The sequence below is a fragment of the Mixophyes fleayi genome (assembly GCF_038048845.1).
Source record: "Mixophyes fleayi isolate aMixFle1 chromosome 12 unlocalized genomic scaffold, aMixFle1.hap1 SUPER_12_unloc_2, whole genome shotgun sequence".
NCBI lineage: Eukaryota > Metazoa > Chordata > Amphibia > Anura > Limnodynastidae > Mixophyes > Mixophyes fleayi.
In genome coordinates this window covers 852,593-873,201 of record NW_027445896.1, presented here as the reverse complement: position 1 = coordinate 873,201, position 20,609 = coordinate 852,593, and the positions used below count along the sequence as shown (strand labels likewise).

Below are 20,609 nucleotides of genomic sequence, written 5' to 3'. Positions count from 1 at the left end.
GTCCCTGCCCCATAGGAGCTTACAATCTAAATTCTCTAACACACACACGCACAGAGACTAGGGTCACTTCGATAGCAGCCAATTAACCTACTAGTATGTGTTTGGAATGTGGTAGGTAACCGGAGCACCCGAAGGAAACCCACGCAAACACGGGGAGAACATACAAACTCCACACAGATAAGGTCATGGTTGGGAATCGAACTCATGACCACAGTGCTGTAAGGCAGAAGTGCTAACCACTGAGCCACAGTGCTTGCCCAATATGCCCACTTTGTGAAATATGTCCCAATTATGGTCAGTGCATGCACATGATGGACCTGATTTTCGGACGTACATCCCTTTGTTTGCCGTATCTTGCGTGAAATAGCTCTGTACATACTCAGAAACGGACCTTACACCAATGAATGCAATTGCACGCAATTCATGTCTCAATGACACTTACTGTTGCCTTCATCTTGAACGGGGTAGCGAAGGGGCAGATTTGCATAGGCAATGTACAGTAAGAGTGTGCCAACCCAAATGTGACTGATTCAAGCTTTGGGATTATCTTAAGTACATATTTTTTAGCCAAATCATGTGCACCAGCTACAGTACTGTGCAAAAGTTTTCAGGCAGGTGTGGAAAGAATACTGCAATGTAAGAAGGCTTTCAAAAATAGAAGTGTTAGTCGTTTATTTTTATCAATTAACAAAATGCAAAGTGAATGAATATGTTACGAGCCGCGGCGGTGCCCAGCCGCCGCGACTCACTCACCTGCGTCCCGGCCGTTGCTATGGCGACCGGGACGTCACTTCCGGCCCTGACCCGGCCGTTGCCGGGGCAACGAGAAGACGCTTCAGCGCTGCATCCCGGCAATGAGAGGAAGCCGGGCGCAGCGCTCACCATATTCTCTAGCCTGTGGGCTAATTAATGCAACCTATTAATTATGCTGGGGGCTGTGTTTAATTCAGAGCTAGGCTCTGATTGGTGGCCACTGGTATTTAGGGCAATGAGGTCGCTGCCTCATTGCCGGTTATAGCTCCTGTGTTCCAGTCTGCTAACCTGCTAGTTCCTGTCCTGTATCCTGATATCTCTATTTGACTCCCCATGTATGACCCTTGGCTTTGAATTGGACTTCGCTCGTGTTTCCTGTGACCCTGATCTTTGGCCTGTTTACCCGTTCTGCTATTTGCCTGTGACCCCTGACCTCAGCTTTATCATCGATACTGTTGTCTGCTGCCGGCCCTTGACCTCTGCGTGGACCTGACTCTTCTTGCCTGGGTTCTCCCCAGCTGGTACGCACTTCACGACCCTCTGTCAGTCTGCGGCCCAGTCTGTCCCCACCATCAGGGGCTCCAGTGAACACCTGACTGGCAGAGTAGATTCCGGGTTGTGTTGTGCCGGCTGGAGGGGTTCCTAACAGAATAGAAGAGAAATCTAAATCAAATCAGTATTTTGTGTGACCGCCCTTTGCCTTCAAAACAGCATCAATTCTTCTAGGTACACTTGCACACAGTTTTTGAAGGAGCTTGGTTTTAAAACTGTATTGAAAATGTAACTCATGGTACACTCTGAGGGAGTCATTTGATTGAAGAGGTTCCATTTTTTCTGCTTCTCCCAGCACCAGAAACTTGATTCTAAGTGAGGTATCAATTCTGTGTTTTATCCTTTTTATTTTATAAGAAACAATTGCACTATATTTGTATGTCTTTTATTATCTTTTTATCTTAAGCATTGTGGATGTATTTTCCATATTAAATTACACTTAATAAGTTCTAGTCTCTGTGTTCTTACGAATTCACGCGACAGTTTGGTCCAGACGCTACCTAATTGAAACTGTGCAAACCTTGTGGTTTATGTGAATTCTGATTAAAGTAAATTGTGTTAGATTAATGCTAGGGAGAACCGAAGGCTTCCTAAATAAGAGTGTCAGCTCTTGTCCGAAAAAACCTTGGTGGTGGTAATTAGTACCGCAAAGCTAGTGTGTGGCATAGATAGGGAAGGATTTAATCATTTTAGACAGACCAGGAGGTTGTTGTTTGGTTAACCCTGTGTCACACATGCATCACGCAGACTCAGGTGAGTGCTGTTCGTGACACAGCTTCTCACATAAACCACTTCCTGTAGTGAGTTGATACTCTCTGTTACATGGTACTTGTGTAATATCTCTGCTTCTAACATATCTTTTGGTATACCCAAGTTTGCTGAACTTAAATTACTTGTTTAGAGTAAAGGTCAACTTGGTCATTTCAAATAATCTGTATTAGATCTTCATTAAACATATCTGGCTTCAGGGGAAAGGAGCTGCTTCCTTGTGACACGTGACAGCCTTAGCTCACAAACAGTAATATAATTTGAACCAAATGTTTAGTATATATATATATATATATATTCTGATTTATTCTATCCTGTTTCCTGCAGCCAGAGAAGATTCTCCTCGGCAAGTGATTGGCCTTCTAAACCAGTCTGTCCGATTGTCCAACTACCTGGATATCCAGCTTCCCATAGAAGACACCATGTGGCAATTCACAACCGAAGAAAGAACTGTTAAAGTGGCGGAATTTGAAAATGAAAATTTGAAGACGTATTTTCCTCAATTTACCAACCGGCTTCAGATATTTAATAATGGAGCAACATTAGTTATCACACATCTAAGGACGGAGGATAGTGGAGAGTACACTGCTTTTATCACACTGATAAATAAACAATTATACAGACCACCTTTTATCCTCAAAGTGTACGGTATGTGTTCACAAAAACATGGTCACTGAAACAGATTATTTAAAGAATAACGGTTGCATATACAGCAGCTACTTTATAGAGTGAACTATAATCTTTGAGAATGCAGAAGTCCAGGTCAAGCTGTTTGGATGAAAATATATATATATATATATATATATATATATATATATATATATATATGTGTGTGTGTGTATGTGTGTGTGTGTGTGTGTGTGTGTGTAAAGAACATCAATGCATCAATTCTTCTAGGTACACTTGCACACAGTTTTTGAAGAAACTCGGCAGGGAGTTTGTTCCAGACATCTTGGAGAACTAAGCACAGATCTTCTGTGGATGTAGTGCTTGTTCAGATCCTTCTGTTTCTTCATGTAATCCCAGACAGACTCAATGATGTTGAAGATGAATCAGGTTCGATAATCATACAGTGAAGATGATTGAAAATGGTAAATATTTAATCAATAAGTTTCCTTCGGTTTCTTCTTTGTGGCGATGCCTTGGTGCAGACCGGCGGGTCTGATACCCACAGTACCGGATTGTGTCAATTATTCTGCTGCTGGTACATAGTATAGTTTTAATTATTGTATCATATTTGCCCTATTAGTTGTAACCATATCTGATAATTTGCATTATAGTACGTGTTTATATTTTCTTTTTGCTATTTCAACTGGTGTATTGTCAGTTCTGATGTTGATAGCTTATTTTACCTCTTAATGGTTTAAACCAGAGGTGTCTAAACCCAATCCTCAAGGGCTAACAACAGGTCGTGTTTCCCCCCCACCCCCAAAAAAAACCCACAAGAGAGCTGCTGCTCCGTTTCGGCAGCGCTGTCCTATACAGCAGCCGCGGCAGTGCTGTATACAATACAGCACTGCCGCGGACGCTTCTTTGACAGCGCCACGGCTGCTGTATAGGACAGTGTCGCTATGGTGGCCACTTAGTTAGTGCAGGGGGGGGGGGTTTCTGGAGACTCAGAAACCCCCCTGTGTGCGCCACTGATCTGTACACCATCTTAGAGGTATTATAACCCACTTTCCTTCCACTACTGTCTTCGCTACTTTAAGGTGCATAAAAGAAGTCTGCACTTAATTATGCACACGTATGCAAAGGCACGACGATAGAAAAAGACAGAAGCCCCAATAAGCTGGCGATATCTTGATATTGAATTCCTATTGAATTTGATTGCTGTAGTGTCAATCAATTAGGTGGAAAAGGTCCTAAGACAACTGTTTTAAGTCTGTGTGTGTAGTCTTCTTCCATCTGCTCCGAAAGGCCACAGTAATAGTAAAAGTAATCTGGCCACTCGGCCTGGAGCTAAACAGCTGGACCTTGTCCAATTTGGCCATCCACGTGGGTGGCCAAATTTATCAAAGATCCTACTTTTGGGTTCTTGGGCCCAGTGGCAGGCCAAGCCTGTCTGCCATCGCCTTTACTTTCTCCGGTAAATCCATCTCAAGCTGTGGTTTTATTACATCTACCGCTGTAATAATTGTTTGCCACAAGTTCCATTTGTCTTACAAAATAAATGCTGTATTGCTACAAAATTAATTTTGTACCACAAAATGCAAATTTAGATTATTCAGAGAAACAAGACTAGCATTGTGGGAGTTCATATGTCTTGATGTATCATTTCATTAACCTACCTGCTGAAGGTGGACACTTGCCAACTTTTTACTCTTTCCCTCTACGAGATCCATGTCATTTTGGGCCGCCCCATGATGTAATGACGTGAAAAAGAGCCAATTTCCCGCGGGGATGGGGCCAAAATGACACGATTCACCACACATCACGTCATGGAAGCTCCCATTCTACTCACTTTAGGAATGTCGAAAATGACCTACCCAGAATTCATGGGACTCCCAGTTGTTCCTTCCAGGAGAGTGGGCGAATATGATCTATATAAGGATGGTTCACTCGGTGCTCTAGTACATTTATCAACAATGTATAGGATAGTGTGAAAATGTGGTAGAGTATATGAGCATGTAAGCTGATGAGTAGTGGAAGCGGTATTATAGTTATTGGAGCTAATGTTGGAAGAGCGCGGTGGGAATGGTGTGGTAGAGGGTTGGGGATACAATGATGTTGGAAGAGGACCAAGTTTAATAGTCCACACAATGGTATCGGAGTGTAAAGCTGGGTACACACTACAGAATTTTTGACCAACTTTTTATGCCGATCGATTTTACATCCGATCGATGTTCCGATCGCTCGGTCCATGGACTGCATACACACTAGACTTGTTTAGGATGATAAAGGGAAGAGCGGACGTCCCATTAGCAACTTTTTACAGCTATGTTGTCGTGAGCAATGACTGTAATTTCGCACTCACTGTTGTGGATCGGACGTAAACTTATACACACTACACAACGTAAACAAGATTGGAACGAAAATATTTAACGGTACGACCAACCAAATGAGGCGACAATCGTCCATTTGGGCAGACTTTCGACCATCGTGTCACTACACACACTGACCTGACTTATGAACGAGCGGTCGTATGTCGGTTGGCTGAGCCGATTATTGGACAAAAACCTTGTAGTGTGTACCCAGTTTAATGCCTGTAGTGCTTGTTTGCACTGTTGCTCCGGGGTCACAGGGAATGGTGGATGATGGTCCCAAATTGGTGCATGGGTGGTTGTGCAATTACCTTGATATCAGAAGATTAACGCCCGATGTGTTGCGGTGGTGAGTAAGCCGATGTTGCTGCCAAGGGTTCCGCTGGTGACCGGTGGTTTAGTCGTTGGTTTGTTGGATGATGGTCGGCGTTGTCGCTCTAAGGTGTATTTAGCTTGAATACTCGCGGGTCTTGTGGAGTACTGCGCATGCGCGGCTTGGAAACTCAGAAGAAAAGCTTCATCTACATGGTGAAGTACTATCAACAAGCTTTATCAGTGATAACAAGAATCTCACTTACAATAAGACGGCTGTAGGCAATGATAAATGTACAGAATATGATCTATAACAACAGCTACTCTTTCTACCCTGGTAGTTACTGGTAGTTTCACTGATATTTGCTCCTTTTGTAGATTGCTGACTGATATAGGTTATTCTGGCTATGATACATTATCTAGGGGCAAACATTGCAGAGCTTGCAGTATGTCAATATATTCACGGCTACCTGGAAACATATCCGCCATAAAGGGTTTATTGATGTGCCCCTAATTTAGCTCAGTTTCTAGGAACCACCATCAATAAAACATAATGGAGCATGGTTTTATTATAATTGATGGCTAAAAACACTATTGTATCAATGATATTAATCAGGCTGAACAAGAGTTCACCTGTATCATTTATTAAAACACATATTTAATATGATAATATAAATATGTATCAGAACTGAAGTCTGACTATTTTGCACATATTGGATAAGCACATATAATTCCTATATAATTCACAGTATCGCATCATCCATACATTTAGTGGGCTGGCCGGGATTTCCAAATATTTGTAACAATGGTCTCCCTGCTTCTAATCAAATACTGTAGTCTTCCGTAGCTGTCATTGATCACCCTGCACTATTGCACTTGGCCAGCAGAGGTGGCTATAGAGAGACACTTTTCAAAGCCGACTGGTGAATTCTGCAATGGACCATATACATAAATGTGCCATTTATTCCATGGTTCATTTTTAGTCCAACTCCAGCCGTGTCATAATTCTATATGTGCAATTGCATCTGAGATTTCATTCTTATATTGTTTGACATGTGAGGGTTGTGCCACCGGCTTCTAATTTGTCACCTACTGTGGTCATTTACAAACATTCACCCATGTTATTCCTTGAGAGCTACTACTACCCATCCTCCACTCCTCGGGCCTAAATCACCATGGAACGTAAATGCAGTTACATGCCGTATTTTGCATAAAATCGCGCTGCTGATGCCCAGATCTGGAGCATACATAAGTGCACACAGCAACGTCTAATTCATGTTCGAGCGCAAAGGACCCATGCTACAGCTTACAATTCTAGGGGTGGAACATGGAGCGGACTGGGCGTATGCACGTAATCAATGTACAGTAAGGGCGTGCCAAGCGTGAGTGTATGCAGCAGCGTCCGATTGACACTAAAGATCTGGTGTAAGTGCCATTTAATAGTGATAACAGTCACATATGCATGCTAGAACATACATTTGCCATCATGAGAAACTGTAAAAATGTATTTTATGTACAGTAGACATTAATAACATGCTAATAAATTTATTTTATGACTATATTATTAACAGGTGACATTAATTGAATAGTTTTATTTTTATGTGGGTGGACTTGATATTCCACATATACTATATGGACAAAAGTATTTGGACGCTTGACCATGACATCAATAGGGACTGTAATGACATTGTAATCAAATACTTATACTTTAATATGGAGTTGGTCCCCCTTTTGCAGCGATAACAGCTTCCATTCTTCTTGGAAGGCTTTCCACAAGATGTTGGAGTGTTTCTGTGGGAATTTGTGCCCAATCATTCTGTAGAGCATTTATGAGGTCAGGCACTGATGTTGGATGAGAAGGCCTGGCTCGCCATCTCCATTCCAGTTCATCCCAAAGGTGTTCAATGGGGTTGAGTTCAGGGCTCTTTATGGTCCAATCAAGTTCTTCCACACCGAACTCATCAAACCATGTCTTTGTAGTCTTTGCTTTGCGCACTGCGGCACAGTCACGTTGGAATAGAAAAGGGCCTTCCCCAAACTGTTTCCACAAGGTTGGAAGCATAACATTGTACAAAATGGCTTGGTATGCTGAAGTATTAAGATTGCCATTCACTGGAGATAAGGGGCTTAGGCCAAACCCAGAAAAACAGCCCCATACCATTATCCCTCCTCCACCAAACTTCACAGTTGGCATAATGCAGTCAAGCAAGTAACATTCTCCCGACATCTGCCAAACCCAGACTCGCCCATCTGACTGTCAAACAGAGAAGCGTGATTCGTCACTCCACAGAACACGTTTCCACTGCTCCACAGTCCAGTGTCGGTGTGCTTTACACCACTTCATCCGATGCTTGGCATTGATCTTGGCGATGTGAAGCTTGCATGCAGCTGATCGGCCATGGAAACCCATTCCATTAATATTCCGATGCACAGTTTTTGTGCTTACATTAATGCCAGTGGATGTGTTATGAATCCCAGTGCATTCATGAAGAGCAACGGAAGTGTAAGGCAAAGTGTCTTTATTCAGGTAAATATATTAACAAAGATAACTCAAATCCACGGTTAACAGGTTCCAAAAGAGACTGTATAGTAAAATGGCAGGAACAAGTATAATAAGTTAACCCCAGCCCAGAAGGCACAAGGCTGTCCAGGAAAGCAGACAGAGTCCAGGAATCAAGCAGTGATCAGACAAACAAATCCAAATCGCCAGGCAGAGATCAAGCAAATTAGCGAGGTCCAGAAGTCTGTCCAAAAGGTCAGGGCAACAGGCAAAACAGCGTGGTCCAAGGTACAGGCAAATGATTCGGGGTCTCAGGCAAACAGGCAAGGTCCAAGATACAGGCAGGGGTCATATACAGAAGTTCAGTCCAGCAGGTATACACCAAATAGCACAGGAGCAGGTTAGCAGCAGCCAGGAACAAACGGGATGAACTGCACAGAGCACAGCTAGAGGCAGGTACTTAAAGCAGTGCAACAGGTGCAGTTCTAATCAGGCATAATGCAAGAGTAACTCCTTCAGGCACATAGAAGAGTTCAGGAACAGAACAGCAGCACCTCTGGTGGTATGAGGCACTGCTGCTAGGTACAAACAACAGACAGAGTTGTAACAGGAAGTTCGGAACTCTTCAGCTATGGAATCAGCAGAGCGTAGACTTTTACGCACCATGCGCCTTAGCAGTCGTTGACACCACTGTGTGATTTTATGTGGTCTTCCGCTTCGTGGCTGAGTTGCTGTTGTTCTTAAACGCTTCCACTTTCTAATAATATCACTTACAGTTGACCGTGGAATATCCAGCAGGGATGAAATTTCACGAACCACCTTATTGCAAAAATGGCATCTTATCACAGTACCACGCTTGAAGTCACTGAGCTCTTCAGAACAACCCATTTTTTATCACAAATGTTTACAAATGGAGACTGCATGGCTAGGTGCTTGGTTTCATACACCTCTGGCAACAGGTCTGATTGAAACACCACAATTCAATAATTAATAGGTATGGGCAAATACTTTCATCCATATAGTGTATGTATTGGACGTATCCTGCAGTGCCTGCAGAGCGGACCTATACCTGTGTTCATCAACAGACATATCTTTACATCCGCTCTTTGTTGAAAACAGACGTGCGTATGACTGATTTATGTGTGTTTTGTGTTGTTTGATGAATAAGGCCCCATGACTTCAGTCAGGAGACCTGGGGCACCATTCTAGTGTGTATATTGATAAAAACAATATTTACATTCTAATTTAATTACATAATGAAATTAATTCCAATGTACCATAATCTGTAATCAGATCAGGGAGAGAGAAAGAGACATTATTTTCATTTTCAGGTCCTTTTGAAATCAACAAATATCCGATCAATGATTTGAATTAGGCAGGGAGTTATATTTACAACCCCATAGGGCTATTACACTTACCTATTAAACAAATCCACAGAGGTGGACTATTTCTTTAAGACTGTATAATATTATTTGTTTAGTAGGAGGTTTTAATATTTGTTCAACTCTTTGTGTGACTATATTCATATGATGCTGTTATTTGTGTTGCACTTGCATCTGTCTGGTTTTAAGAAAATATGTAACTCAAACCACAATGTAAACGTAACTGAAACCATAATTCCTGGTCAGGTTTTTATTTTTCTGTACCGACAATCTAAAGACAGATGGGCGGCATGTTACTCACTACTCTGGGTTCAAAAGAGAATTGTTAGCACAAAATTAGGAGAAAAAATTCCTCAACATATATATTTATTTAAGGTAGGAGTTTTATAGTGCCATAATAAATTATGTGTCCATACCTCCCAACATGCAAGTCCCTGACAGCGGGACAGGGGGCATAGCCAAGTCACGATGGAGGCGTGGCCACACCATGGTGGGGGCGTGACCATAGCCCCAGGGCTGCCTAGTGCTGTAAAGCTCTAGACTGCCCGTTAGCTATCTCCCTTTCACAACATTCCCACCCATGGCATAGGCAAACTGGGAGGGGGTTGCCAGAGTGCCTGAAAAACCCCCCTCCCCGCCTGGGGTACTGTATTCTTGGGGTGGCTGGACCCTGCCACAGGACCAACCACTATGCAGCTTGTGTGTAGACCGTTTCTGTCTGCACTGTTCACAGCCATCTCTCCCCAACAAGTATTGAAAGCAGCAAGAACAGGTAGGAGAGAGCAGGACAGTCTGTCAACTGTTCAGACACACTCAGTCAGGACTTGTCCTAATTGTAGGGACAGTTGGGAGGTATGTCCTGCTTCACACGGCTCTGCTCGAAAAGGGAGAGCTGTGTGCACCTAACAGTAGTGCACGCAGCATTGCCCGTGTATATGATGGGGATAGGAAGAGTTGGAGAGCAGCGAAGTACTGTCTAAAATTATAGCCACGCCCAAAGCATGCTGGCCATGCCCACTGGCGGCATGGCATGAAAACCCCTCTCTACAAATCCTGTGTTTGCCCCTGCATGGGACAAACATGTCCCCAAGCAGGACAAGGGGACACAGCCCTAAATTGAGAGCTGTAGTGTGTTGCTCGCTTAACTGAGTCTTTGTTCTACTGTACATTATCAGTGATTTCAGGCTGGGGGGGAGGTTGACTGAACCCTGACAGGATCCGATCCCGGACAGGAAATGTGTGTAGGAAAATATCTCCCTCCACAATCACAGAATTATCTGATATATTTTACTTACTGATAAGTTCCTGAGACGTATACACTCGCACACTGTCCCAAATGTATTGAATAACATATAGGGGACTGTCACGAACTGTGACAGCTCTGAAGGAATCTGAGGCTCAGAGGCCTAGAGTTGCTTATATTATTATTATAATTACCATTTATTTATATAGCGACACTAATTCCGCAGCGCTTTACAGAGAACTCACATCAGTCCCTGCCCCATTGGGGCTTACAGTCTAAATTCCCTAACACACACACACACACACACACACACACACACACACACACACACACACACAGCAGCCAATTAACCTACCAGTATGTTTTATGAATGTGGGGGGAAACTGGAGCACCCGGAGGAAACCCACGCAAACACAGGGAGAACATACAAACTCCACACAGATAAGGCCATGGTCGGGAACTGAACTCATGACTCCAGTGCTGTGAGGCAGAAGTGCTAACCACTGAGCCACCATGCTAAGAAGGCACTATATAAGAAGTTTACTAGACGTTATGGCTCACTATATGGCTTGCTATATTGGCAGTTGGTCTAAGAATAAAAAGACTGAAAAAGGTTAATTCTCTGTTTTTCTTGATGAGCAGTGATGTCATACAAGTACCAGTACCGGTACCGGTACCGGTGTGTATACCTGCGGCTACAGGATCCGGTCAGTGCAAGGATGGAATGTCAGATTACTGAGTCTTCTTGACCAGTGTCTTGTGTGTCTGTGTATTAAATGATCATCCGTTGTATGTATTGCTGCTACTCTGGAACTATATTCCATTGCAGATTTGCCCCCCATACTCCTATGTCTGGACGTACTACAGAAATTAATCTAATAACAAACATAATTGATGACTCCATAATGGATCCAGTTTCCATTTGTATCTATTATGAACTGTTCACCATTGCACTACTCTTATGCCAGTGCTGTACGCTGGCAGAGAAGTGGATATTCAGTGATACTGTCCTTAGGTCACAGCTTTCTGGGTTCAGATGAATGAATTGCTAAATCCAATTACTCTCAGAACTTAAATTATTTGGACAACCCCTTTTCTACTCTTTTAAACTAGGCCTGCACACTGAGCTTAGTTAGAGCCTATCCCAAATGGTATTTGAATACTGTTTGCTGCTTATTCTTACTAAGAACATTTTAACTAGCTACCAATTAAGGTCGGACCTAGACTTCTTTTTAAGGAGGCGGAGCGATTTAGCATAGTTACGCCCCTCATTCACTCTGATTGGGTGGCCATGGTTGCCCCGTCGCCTCCTTTGCTCTGATCGGACCACACGGCCACAATTCAAAAGTATGTAGAGTGCTGCTAGGGGGGTCGATTGCCCCGATCACCTCCCTCTGGATCCGCCACTGCTACAAATTGATATCTATAAACTGTGGTTCCCATTATATCTATCAAAAGTTTTATGTATATTAGTGAATTTATCGAGATTCGGGGTCTGATCTTGCATGTATATCTTTTACAAGTCCTGATAGGACCTATTTATAAATAGGTCTCTTGTTCCACTAGGCCAGTGTTCTCAGATATGTGCATGTGTGAGCTGCTGCCTTGCTTCTGAGAGCTTACAATCTAATGTGGATAGGCGAGTCTTAGACAAGAGTGGGGGCAACAGAGAGTTAGGTGGGTAGAGGCAGACAGGGCCCAGCGAGAATGGAATTAGGTGGAAGACTGGTAGACTTTGATGAACAAGCATGAGAGACGTCTTGGAGATGTGAGTGAGATGTGGATATCAGTGAAGAGCTGAGGTGCCGGAAATTGGTAGTGCGGAGAGGTTGGGAACCAATGTAGAGTGAGATGACGTAGGACATGTAGGGAGAGTCGTTGAGGACTTTGTAGGTGAGGGTGAGAAGTTTGGATTGGATTACGTTAGGAACAAGGAGCCAGTGCAGAGATTGACAGAGCAGAGCTGCCGGAGAAGAAAATCAGTCCTTATGCGGTGTTGAAGATGGATTGAATGGGTGAGAGGGAGATTAGACATGAGGAGGTTGCCGTAGACGAGGTGGGAGATAATAGGGGAATGGATGAGAGTTTTGGTGGTGTCAAGGGTGAGAATGGGTCTTATCCAGGTGATGTTTCAAAGGTGGAAGCGACAGACTTGGGAGGTAGACTGGATGTGGGGAGTAAAGGAGAGGATGTAGTCATGGGTGACACCTGGACAGCAAACATAAGGAGCAGACGATAGTGTAGTGTTGTCCATGGCATATAATGCTGGCTATGTCTCTCAGTATATATGTCTATAATAGATCCTCTATCTTAGGGCATAATGTTAACGAGGCTCCAATTTTTTTTGTGTAAAACAGGGAAAGGACAGATATATTTATTTAAGGTAAATAATTTAAGTAATTAATAGGGGGATGTTGGACTGTCCGGGTTCCATCTGCCCTGGGGGCCGACCAACTGTCTTATTTCTTTGAGGGGTATTGATACAGGCCCAGCTTGTCTGGGTCTAAGTCACTGCTGGAGCAGCGAGGCCCACAATCCACCACTGGGAGGCAGTATTTTCAGTCAATAGTTTTACTTTCGCTGACATGCAAATTCTGATCATGTACATATATTTGTACCCCAAATAGTTAACTAAGCTCTATGTCGGTGATAAGTATGAACATAGTTTAAATGTTCACTTGGAAGTCCTTGGAAGCCCTTAATAGAATTGCAGTTGTCCAGAGTGTTCCGGGAGCTCTTGAATGATCCGGCTTCCTGCTAGATGATAGGCGGCTGCTTTGTTCCATACATCTTATTCTCTGGTGTGAATGAATACAAGTTAAAAATTAACAAGTAGATATTTGGATTCAGAGCAAAAGTCCTTCATTTGTCTAAACACACAGTGCTCTGCTCCTATTCAGCAGTAGAATGTGATAGTTCCATTAAATGCATTCCATAGGACACAGGCAGGCTTGCTTCACTACGGAAACCTTGTGGTGTCAAAAAGAATGTACAAACGCGTTTCGTCTCAACACATGTGACTCCCTCAGTAGATATAACTCTTCTTTTGGAAAACTAATAAGCTCCTTTGAATTTCAGTATCACCTCTATGACACACACTTTTATCTGTCCTCAGTGGATCGTCACCATTGGTGTTGGCCCATCTAACGGAATGACTTTCTGACATCGTATATGTTCTCGCACCTCCTCAAACTCAATCTTCTGTTTTTTTCCAGTTGTGGAAGTGTTGCCTAGTATGCTGGCACTATATAAATATATGTTAGTAAATAATATTACGCAAATAATGTCCGAAATTAGAAGTCGAACACAATGGTGTGTCAAGAGTTCAAATCTTTATCAAACTAGTTGACAATACCAATGTAGAGTGTAGTGTAGTTTATATTGCAGTATAGTATTATATGGAATAATGTATGTTGCACTATAGATTATGTCAGATATTATAAGTCATCTTGGATTTTCGTGTCCTGTATAATATGGTTTCAATGTTCACAGAACTCAATGACTTCTAATATCTTTATCATTTGTAGTACTGTATAAAATAAACTCTATAAAAAGACTTATTAAACATTGCTATGACTACAGTACTAATACGTTTTGATTTTAAGTCATAACAGACCTGAATGATAATGGCTGCCCTCAATATGATTACTAAAGATGAGTATGAGGCTTTGTTATTTAGCCCTTTACACTGACCTTCTTTGGAGCCTTTAGCGTTAGCGAGCTCGTAGCACAGTCTATGGACGTTGCTTGCTGTACAGATGTCAATTGAGGGCACACATGTTAGGTGTAACATTCAGAGGTCCAAGACAGACCAGTTGGTTAAAGGACTTTGGGTTACCATCCCCCCTTCGACTGATCTTACTATAGGTCTGGTCGCCTTATGTAAGAGGTACATAGATGTCAGACTGAAGGGGAATGTTACACAGGGATGCTTCACCCCTGACTAAATTTCAATTTGGTACAATTATTAATTGAATTTATAGGCTTAGTTTCGATGACACTCATTTTTTTAGGATTGGGGCGGCTACTGCTGCGACTTTAAATGGGTCTTCAATTGAGGCGATTAAGCGTTTAGGGATGAATGTCTGATGCCTGCAAGAAATATATCACTGACGGCTAAACTACAGATTGGATGATACATCCTAATAACGTCAGGATTCTGGTAAGATTATACCATATTATTACCCGTGGACTGCCTCCATTTCCATACTAGAATATCTGCTACATTGTCTCTATTGCTGTACAACATTGTTTATATTTGCCTGTTGAATTACATCTACACTAGATGGGAGTTTCAGCCTTGGAGTTTGAGGAACCAAAGCATGCTATATTATGATCGTGGAAAGAATTGAAGTCCATATAGCTACCTCTGGAACGTAGTAGTTTTGATTACTATATACTTATGCGAATTGATATACGCAAACTATAAAGTTATATCAACGTGAGCACTGCCGCAAGGAGTTAATTTCATTAACAGACATTGTTCATACCACCTCGAGAGGGAAAAGATGTAACCATATTTAATTTATATAATCTTTTGTAGGTGCACCTATAGATTTAATATTGGTATTCCCACATAGAAGGTGGTTTGTCAATATATGTTTAACGAGTGCATTTTATATTATATGTTTTTAAATAAATATTTTTTTATATCCACACTGCAGTACTAGTTTTTTGAGGACCTGAGTCTATTGCATTGTTTTGATTTCAGAAATATATCAGACTTACTAGGAAGTAATATATCCAAGCCCCTATCCTCAGTAACCAAAGGCTTTGATGCTTGTAACGTTTAGTGAGGGCATGCAGAGATTTTTACTATTCCTATTGGACGCTGTTATGTGCGCTGCATCTTGGCACGACCTTACAGTATAGTGACTGCATGCATGCACCCAGTCCCCTCTTCATTCCACCCATGAAATCATATCCAGACGTAAATGTCCTTGGCGCTTGACGATGAATTGCATACACTTGCGTTCTCTGGTGTATAGTTCGTTCCCGGGCATGCGCAGAGCAAGGTAACGCAAGATACGGCACATATCGGCGTTTATTGATGAATCAGACCTTCTATGAAAACCAAACTCCTTACAGGAGCCTACCCAACTCCCATCTATTCTACTCATTCAGGTCCACCCCCACAGCTATGTCCAAACCTCCACTCTGAGCCACACTCGCTCTTCTTATCGGAACTATGGCCTTTGCTCACTAGTTTGTAATCCTTTCGTGAACTGATCCCTCCTTATCCTTTGCTTTAATTCCTCTGTCTTGCATGTCACTGTTTTATGAATGACAATAATAGTATTTTTACAACCTATGCCGTGCAGATAGTTTTGGCGCCAAAATTTTAATATGCTTCAAAGTTTCTTGTTTTTTAATCTTTTTGGTGTTGTAAAATAATAAAGTAAGATATGAGAGGCAGTAGTAAAGTAAAACATGAATAGCTCTTTTGTTCTGTTTGAACTTCATAAGTTTTGTTTTAGGATAATCATTAGAGAATATCCCCAGCACAAGAAAATTTTTCTTTTTCTCTTATAATATTTTACACACAAGGGCAGTACAAAAATTGAGGTCATTACTATTAGGTGCTACTTCTAGTAGTAATATATCACAATAGAATAAAAAAGAAAGAAAAGCAGCACTACTTCCAATGAATGCACACTAATGACGCAAATATTTAGTCCAATACTGGGAAATTATTCCATATCATTGAGGGGATTGTTGAAGATGGATAATACATAAACATAACTCATAAAACCAAAATTTTTTATTGATATGCATTAAAAATGAATTTAATAATTGAAAAGCAAAATAATTAAAATGTTGGAGTCTGGGACAGGTAGATGAGATGGGAGTACACATGAGTGTAGTGGTGGTAGAATCACCTATATTTATGTATCTCCCTATCCATGATAATCACAGTGAGAATCCCTAATTAACCATCAAACATGATCAAAAAATGCACAGGTCATCTGAATGAATAAATTTTTATATTGTGTTATTAACACTAATATCCAATGATGTATATAATTAATACAGATGAAGTTCCTGAATGTAAGTTCTGTTTCTATGTCCTTAAATGATGGTAAATATCTGTTCAATATTGTAAAGATCAACAGAGTTTTTGTGATACCGGTTTATTTCTGAAATCAGCTTATTTGTTATTATTATTATTTTTTATTTGTAAGAAATTATATGAAGATCGTGTGGATGGTAAGTATGTTAGCTTATAATGATGTTTCTCATAGTGAGCAGAGAAAAATGTATGCGTGACCGCGCATACACATGTCCGGGGACACAATCGCGATCAAGGTAAATGTATCAGTTTCACAGATTCTCAATGAACAGTATAAAAAAGTATATAGCTGTATATTTTCATGTGTGATCTGGGTTAAGTAATTATCAACCCCACATATACTAAATATTCCTTCTATTCTCACTTGAAAAGTGGCCGCATATAATTTTCCGGCTAGCTGGTCACCCTTTGTAAACTGTGTTATATAGGGTTATTATTCACTGACCAGCTATGGCAAAACGGATGCTTAGAAAAAATATATATGTCTCAAATTACTTTGTGTAGATTCACATTATTTCATTGAGGGGCTATGATTAAAGAGTATTGAGCATATACATTTAGCATTCACCCCAGAGAACTGCTTGGTTCTATAAATAGCAGCTTTAGTATTATTATAGAGAACAAAATAAAGTTGTGTTCTAGTATTTCAAATAGCTACATTTATAACAATCTAGTATTCTGCTCACATGAGAGGGCTGTGTTGATGTGCATAGCTTAAGTCTGATTACTAAGAGCATTAACATACAAAGAGAAGGTATTTTTCAACTTCTGTTATATTGTATCAATAAATTACATCTGTGGCAAGCTGGGGTTAATGTCATGTAAGTTGCTAATGTTCTTTTCACATCATTTAATAGTTAAAGTATATTGAGCATATACATGTGACATTCGCCCAACAGATAAATAGCAGTTTCAATATTGTTGTTAAAAACAGAATGAGGTTTGTATCTAATATATTAGTACCATAACAAAAGCTGCATTTGTGATAATCTAATCTGAGGTTCAGCTCCTGTAAAAGGGCTGTGCTGGTGAACTGCAGCTCTGGTCTAATTACTGGAAACATTCAGGAATACAAAGACGGAGTTTATCAGATACTATTGCTATATTATGTTAATTACTTATATCTGTGATAATCTAGGATTAATGACATGTAGAAAGAGCTAATCCTCTTAAACAGAATTCATATTATTGATCAAAAAGGGCTGTAATAGCCAGCTATACTAAGAACTCCCAGAAACACAGACTCCTTCTAAAAACTACACACACACCTGCCATACATTTCACTATTAGCTTCTACTAGGAGGCAACCCGTATGTTGTCTGGGTTGGGTATTTAAACTAATATCCACCAATGCGCTCGATATAATTTGATTGACACATTTTTCAACCTATCAATTAAGATTTTTTAATGTGTTTACTATAAGGTCACAGGAACAAATATATAAAAGACTGTTTTTTGCTAACTAATTATTCAAAAAAAAAATTGGGGAGAGAGTCCAAACTTATAAACATCTAGATAAAGAAAATATTTAAAGTATATATAATATGTAAGGTACATTTAGAATATGTATGTTGTTGATTATCTATAGATATCTACATAATGCTATCCCGAGATTGTTATCTGTACCTAGAAGTTATTGTTTAAATCACTATAAAATACATCTAACGACATACCAGGATAGGTTCACCATATTAATTTTGATTTTATCCGCTGTGAAGATCATTTATTTATATATTATAAAAGGGAATTTGGAGATTGTTATTATTGGTCCTTCAAGATAATACACATTATTTTCTTGAATTTTAATGTTAATAAATGTGTGTTGATCGGTGACTGAGGATAAAAATAAATAAATAAAAATAATAATAATAATAATAAATAAAAATAATAAAAATAAATATAAATAAAAATAAAAATAAATATAAATAAAAATAATAATAAATGTAAATAAAAATAAAAATATACCTAGATCACATGTGAAAAAATATAAGAAGGGTATATATAAGGGTTTTCCAATATAAATTGGAAATTATGATATATATGTTGTGTTATGATGTGCAAATAGTGTTTATCCAATATTATAAATCCCTAAAAAATTCCAATGGTGAATAAAATTAAATGGTAAATAATAATTGTAAATAAAACAGTGCAGATCGGAAATATCTGTATGTGTTTATGTGTGCTAGTGCATTTTAATTGATGTACAGGGTTGTAATAAGTGATATAAGGGAGAAAATAAGATAACTCCATAGGACACCAATGACAAATTGAACTAATTTAAAACATGCTTCTTTCTTTGAATAAAGCATTTTGTAATGAATTATATTTTTATTTTTAATTAAATGCAATCTATTTACCGAAAACTTACCGAAATTTGGGCAAGCCAGCTTCTGCATTGACATGTATGCAAATAAAGGCCCATCAAAATCGTATGTTACCCCTTAATGCTCTAAACCAGTATCGCTGTGGTAGCTGAGTATCCCTCAGGTGCCCTAGGGATATTATTTTGTTAATTTTGAGAAATAGGCCCCCTTTTTAAAAAGCACTAATTCTCAATGACAGGGACAAGATGGCAGAGTCTGTGGATTTTCAAAATTTCTGTCTTGTGGTTGGAGGAGCTTGGGGATTCGGGACGCACAGACAGTCAGAGAGTGACTAGGGAAAATTTAATAGCAGCCAATTATCCTACCAGTATGTTTTTGGAGTGTGGGAGGAAACCGGAGCACCCAGAGGAAACCCACGCAAACACGGGGAGAATATAGAAACTCCACACAGATAAGGCCATGGTCGGGAATTGAACTCATGACCCCAGAGCTGTGAGGCAGAAGTGCTAACCACTGAGCCACTGTGCTGCCCAATCATCCCCATCATCCTTCCCTGGAACATATCTACCCCCCTGTCTCTCCTAACCACCGTACTCCTGAATTTCTCATCCAGCCACGGGCTCTGTGCACCGAAGACTCTCTGTGCCAACCCTGACATCATACTGCTCACTTGATCTGTCCTGTGAATCGCTTGGCTGTATGTTCGACACCTGGGTCTGGACCACCACACTCGACACCCACTAATCCTGCAGCCTAACTCCAGGCTCCCACTGTTTCATGAAGGACACACCCGTCAACAGGAAGATCTCAAATCCTTTTACGGGGAGAAAGAACCATCAGGATTGGGTTTTATGGGTGTTCTGTAGATGCTGTAAGTGGCAGTTATCCTATACAGAGGTGTTTCCAAGGACCAGAGAGTGAGCATAAAATCAGGCATATTTGCTAAAGTAAAAAACTGCAGGACTAAATTTTTTAAGGTTCGTAAATGACTCTTAATACCCGCACCCGACTAGTCCGTGCCGTCCCGCATCCAGTCAGTGTCTTCTTTTGCATGGTTTGGATATGCTCCTGTCCAGTTTGCATACCCCCTTCTTAGGGTCAATACCATGGCAATTTGGGTCTTCCTATGTTCAGCCATATCGCTGTTGGACCAGACAATGGTTTCCTTAGGATAGTATTGCATAACATTCAATAAAATGCTCTCTGTATTGTATTGATATCATTAAAATGATCTCTACTGCATATGAGTCACAATAATGCCCTTTGTATTGTATAGAGGTCACTAAAATGGTGTCTCTATTGCATAGCGGTCACTACAATAGTCTCTATATTGAGTACTAGTAAGACGGGTCTGTGTTGTTTTTGATTATAGCTATTTGACAACAGTTTTTCATATATTTCAGAGGAGGTTTGAAATGTTGGCAAGTATGGCGTGGCGGTTTCTCTCATTAAGGGGTCTATCTAACAAGACGTCTCCGATATTAAGATATTCTACCGCTGCTTATCTATCATGCGATTTAACAATAAAATGTCACTGGAGCAGCTAACTAGCGCTCAGCTCCCCGGTGACACTGACTGACAGCGGTAAGAGGAGTCTACAACTCGCCAAGCCAGTGTAGGGTCCTTCTTTGTCCTGACTGCAGGGACAGTCCGAAGAAATGTCCCTCTTGACAGTACATTGCTCATGATGGGGTTACTACGTGCAAGATGTATCTAACAGTGGG

The 20,609-nt window shown here is 40.7% G+C and overlaps 1 protein-coding gene across 4 annotated transcripts in view; it reads left to right on the top strand.

The window, feature by feature from the left end:
- The window catches only part of LOC142112083 (SLAM family member 5-like), a 346,313-nt gene that overhangs the window by 128,324 nt on the left and 197,380 nt on the right, over positions 1-20,609 (top strand). The gene's annotated exons all lie outside the window — the stretch shown is intronic.